This window comes from Lathyrus oleraceus, chromosome 1 (genome assembly GCF_024323335.1).
Source record: "Lathyrus oleraceus cultivar Zhongwan6 chromosome 1, CAAS_Psat_ZW6_1.0, whole genome shotgun sequence".
NCBI classification, from domain to species: domain Eukaryota; kingdom Viridiplantae; phylum Streptophyta; class Magnoliopsida; order Fabales; family Fabaceae; genus Lathyrus; species Lathyrus oleraceus.
This window is the reverse complement of record NC_066579.1, coordinates 312223565-312229564: the sequence shown is the minus strand read 5'-3', so window position 1 is coordinate 312229564 and position 6000 is coordinate 312223565.

The following is a 6000-nucleotide window of genomic DNA, read 5'->3' as shown; positions in this document are numbered from 1 at the left end:
ACTTACCAAAAACATCGAGTAATTGTGAGGCGATTTGGGTCGTTGTGGATAGGCTGACGAAGTGTGCTCATTTTATTCCGATGAGAATGGATTATTCGATGGAGAGACTTGCTAAGTTGTACATCGAGAGGATTGTGTGTTTGCATGGTATATCGTCGAGTATCGTTTCGGATAGAGACCCGAGGTTCACTTCGAGGTTTTGGGAAGGTTTGCAAAGTGCTTTGGGTACGAAGTTGCGTTTGAGTTCAGCATATCATCCGCAAACTGATGGTCAAACGGAGAGGACTATTCAGTCACTTGAAGATCTTTTGAGGTCTTGTGTTTTGGAACAAGGAGGAAATTGGGATAGTTTCTTGCCTTTAATCGAGTTTACATATAATAACAGTTTCCATTCGAGTATTGGAATGGCACCTTTTGAGGCTCTTTATGGCAGAAGGTGTAGAACTCCTTTATGTTGGTACGAATCGGGAGAAAGTGCTGTGGTTGGACCCGAGTTAATTCAAGAGACTACAGATAAGATTAAGATGATTCAAGGGAAGATGAAGGCTTCTCAGAGTCGTCAAAAGAGTTATCATGATAAGAGGAGGAAAGCTCTTGAGTTTGAGAAAGACGAGCATGTGTTTCTTCGAGTTACGCCAATAACGGGTGTTGGTAGAGCTTTGAAGTTGCGTAAGTTGATGCCGCGTTTCATTGGTCCTTATCAGATCTCCGAGAGGATAGGTGAAGTGGCATATCGGATTGCATTACCACCATCACTTTCTAATCTTCATGATGTATTCCATGTGTCTCAATTGAGGAAGTACATTGCGGATCCATCGCATGTTGTTCCATTAGATGATGTGCAAGTACGGGATAATTTGACGATTGATACATCACCTGTGCGGATTGAAGATCGAGAAGTGAAGAAGCTTCGTGGTAAGGAGATTGATTTGGTAAAAGTGATATGGGGCGGAGTCGCCAATGGAAATATTACGTGGGAACTCGAGGATAAGATGAGGGAATCATATCCGGAGTTGTTCGTTTGAGGTAAATTTTCGAGGACGAAAATCTTTTAAGTGGGGGAGAGTTGTAACAGCCCAATTTTTAGGAATTAATTATTATATTATTTTATTATATTATATTTAATTATTTGGAGTGTTAATTAATTAGTTGGTGTATTAATTCATTATCGAGTAGATATGAGAAATAATTAAATAATTGAATTAATTAATTAACTTGGTGTGCATAGTGAGTGATTAATTATTTAAATTTAAATAGAGGTATTTAAATATTAGGTATTATTGGGCCTAGTGATTAAATTAGATGAGTTAAGCCCAACTAGAATACTATTATAAATAGTAAGAGGTGAGGGAAGTGGGAATTAGAATTCACTTGAGCATTGAAGGCAATAGAGGAAGAGGAGAGGAAAAGTAAAGGAGAGCTAGGGTTTCCATCAAATTGACAAGGTAAGGGGGGAAATCCTTATTATTATGGGTTAGTATGATTGGGTCAATGGGTAGGAACATGTTTTAGGTTGAAATCCTTAATTGGCATGGTTTAGAATTATTAGGTCTTGATAAATAATCTTGAATTGTGATGATTAAATTATGATAAAACTATGAATGAATATATATTTGAATGAGTCATAATTTTCTGAACGTGTAGCTTTTTACGGAATCGAAATCGGAGGTCTGGAAGTCCTCCAACGATGAAAAATGCGGGGAAATCTGCATACTGTTTCGTGTTAGCACAGGAACAACATTTTGTTTTGCGTTAACCGGTTAACCCAGGGCGTTAACCGGTTAACACTGTTATGATAGTGAGAAAATTAAATTCTGTCTTGCGTTAACCGGTTAACACTGTTAAAATTTGCCAAGAAGCGCATTCTGTTTTGCGTTAACCGATTAACCCAGGGCGTTAACCGGTTAACACTGTTTGAAAAGTGAAAAATTGATATTTAAATGTTGTGTGCGTTTTGGAATGAAATCTCTGTGTACATGTTTGATGATTGACCTATATTGGTGAATAATATATTGTATGAATGTGTATGTATACCATTATTGAATTGTGGATGATTTATGGTTATGGATATGTATATGTACCAATTGTGAGTTATGGTGATATGTGGAATGTTAAGACGGTATAGATGGTCTTAATTGCATATGTGTTGGTATGTGTGCATTCATTCATAGCATGGTTGACTTCATTGTGGAAGTGGTGAAACTGTGGGTTCACATGAGTAGACGTTGATTCTTAATTGGAATCAGGCGTAGTATTAAGCGGTGATCCTTCATTGGAAATAGACGTAGCAGACGTTAATCCTTAATTGGGATTAGGCATAGTATTAAGCGGTGATCCTTCATTGGAAACAGACGTAGGGCTTTGGTCTTGTCCGGATCGGAAGCGTGGCTTGGATTCTAGATATTGAATCGGAAAGCGGTGAAACTTTGAGTTCACATTGAGGTACCGCATGCATGGAGTCACATTGTCTTGCATGGAGTCGTTTATAATTATGTGATAATTGACGTGGGTGTGATGTTTGTTGGAAATATGTGGAATGATTGCCTGTTAATATCATTGATATAATAATATAAAGTGTGATGAATTCTTAAATTGTGTTGTAATTCATTGTGCCTTATTATGCTATTTCATAATGATTTGAATTCTCACCCTTTCTGTTTGAATGTTACCTTTTCATGGGTATCGTGCAGATACTACAGAGTAGTATTGCTGGAGTAGGTGGACGGTAGCTCGCTCAAGCTTAGCTGGAGAGTTTCTGTATTTAGTTTGAAATTAGGTAATGAGTCAATGCTCTGGTCATGTAACACTGGGTAGATTAGTGGTATTGAACTCGTGTCTTAATTGAATATGTTTTATGTCATTACTTGTTTATTTTATTTGAGATGATTATTGAGAGATGATCATGGTATGGGATATGGATCATTTTATGAAATACATGAGTATTCTTTATTTTCCGCTGCGAACGCATATGTTTGAATATTCATGACAATTGAGATGTGTTATTTTGAATGACCAGGTGTATTGTTGGTTTTTGAAAGTTTTCAATTTCGAAAACGTCGATGTGACGCCCTTTTCTTTATATGCGTGCTTATTTACTCTGATTATATGCTAAATAATTTGGGGTAGAAAAAGGGGTGTTACAGGTTACATCATCCAAAAATAGCCCAGCTACACTTGATTTCGTGTGTGTAACCGGTTACACCAAATCATGTAATCGGTTACACCTGAACCAGAATGCCAAAAAACACCATTTTTCAGCAGCAGTGTAGTACCTAATCATTCCAAACCAGTACCCAATTCACACAACAACTTACACTCAAATTATGCAGCAACACATAACATTCATATCTTTGAACCAAGCATCAATGCAATATCACTTACAATCACCAACACTTGAACTACACTAATCCTAACACATTAACATTCATCAAAACTCTAACACGTGAGCTACAATATTATCACCTTAACTGACATAACAGTCCCAACTAACATTTAACAGAAAATTTAACACCATTAACTTCATAACCAATTTTTTCATTGAGTCACTTAACACTAACTACTGCCCTAACTTCCAACGGCCGCTGCCCGAAAAAATTGACCGAAACGGTTAGAAATTTCATCTATATAATCTCACACCCTCTTCAATCTTAGGGAGATGAACCATTTTTCTCTAAAATTTTTGCACTCAAAACATCATTTTCTCTCTAACTTCATCTTCTCCAATTCTCCAACCTCAACAAAGCTCTTCCACTATTGGGGCAAGCTTCACATTAAAGTTGTATCACCATTTGAGCTAGGCTTCCACATCCTACACTACTAGAATCAACAACAACAACAAATCAACTCTGAAGAAAGTCAGCCTCTAGTGATCTAGACCCTAAAGAAGTCAAATTTGAAGAAAGTCAGCCTCTGGTGATCCAGACTCTGAAGCTTCAGAAGTCAAGAAGTGGACTCTAAAGTGATCAGCCTCTAAAGAGTGAAGTCTGAAGAAAGTCAATCTCTGAAGCAGAGTCTATACCTCTGATTGTATTTTAAGTGTAGTATTTACCCAATTCTATTAACATTTTTTTATAGAGTTAGAATCTCTTGCTTTAGTGCTTAAGCATTTGAAGTCTCTTACTCATGTGTTTGAGAAAAGGAAGTGTTTAGCTTGTGTGCTAGAGCAAGTCAGTCTTGAGCTTGTGTGCTTGAGCAAGGAAGTCTCAGACTTATGTGTTTAAGTAAGGAAGTCATATACTTGTGTGTATAATAAAAAAAGTCTCTTGCTTGTGTGCTTAAGCATTTGTAATCAATTTGGTTATAGTGGAAATCCCTCAAAAGTACAAGGGGAATGGACTACTCTCAAGTTATGAGAGGAACTAGGATAAATGCTTGTGTCTCTGGATTTACTTTACTTGCTTCTGAACTATATTTCGTTGCTATCATTTTTTTTACCTCTGAGTCAGATTCTGTAGTAGAATCTGGTTAAGATATTCAAGAGTTCAGACTCTAAACTGAGTGTTCAGAATCTGAGTAATATCAATCAGGAGTAACAGAAGAAAAAGTTTTAGAAAAGACAACATAACTCACCCCCCCTCTTGTGTTTTTCTCACCTTGACCTTGTACTACTCTTTAGTAACTTGTTTTTGACCCGTGTGTGACATCAGATCATATACTTTTATATATAATCTCAAGTGTCGCACATGATATTATAGACCTAGTCCAAAATATTAATAATTTGGGAACTATTTACATTTTTTATGAAATCATATTATGATATATTTATTATTGTCATAAGTTTAACTATAGCAATCACTGCCTTGTAAAGTTTACCAAATTTTACAAGGGTTTGAGGTAAATTGGACATAATAGCCATTAGAATTGGAATGTTTAGTAATTGAATTGAAATTAATATGAGAGGATGGGATGATGTATAACATGTTGACGGGTAAGGGTGGGTGAAATCATGTTAGTGTCAAATATGTGATTTAAAATAGTAGTACCATAAGGGAGGGATAAAGAAATTGGCTTGATGGTTTTATATGACAAAAGTGGTGAGTATAAATGTAATATGGTCAGTGGTGTGGAACCATGTTTCAAAGGTTAATTAGTCAAGGAAGCTATCATGTTCTTAATGATGAATATGATTTTGATGATGATAACTAAATGCAAGCATAAAAAATGGTTAATGATACAAATAGACTAAGTAGGGTTTGATGATCACTACAAATATCCTCTGATGATGACACTTAAATGGAATAAAACTCAAGCCTCATCTTCAAAAAGAATTCAAGCAAGTGTCTATATGTTTGGATTACATTACAAGTCTCAAAGCTTCAAAGTGTGAAAGAGAGGAAGTATAAACACTCTCCCTGTCACATCAGAGTGAACAATATGTTATAAAAGCATAAGGATTTTTTCGTAAAGTTATCACACACACACACACACACACACACACACACACACACACACACACACACACACACACACACACACATGTTTTTAAGCCTATTTTTCTTAAATAATTATTCCTAAAAATAGTTTTAAAGTCATGATAGTTGAATCAGGAATTGTCTAAATGATTTTGGACAAATTTTGTAATCTCCAATCGATTGGAACTTATATCCAATTAATTGGGTCAGTGCAAAAGTGGCCCTTAATCGTTTAGGATAGTTTCTTAATGAACGCCAACGATTATATATCCTTTCCTTCCTTTTTAAAGATCCTAAACGATTATTTTGAGGTCTTCCAATTGATTGGAGCAAGATGCCAACTAATTGTGAAATTGATTTTGGCCTACTAATTTTTTGTTTTTTGTGTCACCCTATAGCCTATAAATAAAGATCCTTTTCTACATGTTTTTTCGGTTAAGAAGTCAATGAAGCTCTCATGTTCTTAATAATGAATATGCTTTCGATGATGACAACTAAATTCAAGCATAACAAAAAGTTAAAGATGCAAACAGACTAAGTATGATTTGATGATCACTGCAAAACATCCTCTGATGATAACACTTAAATG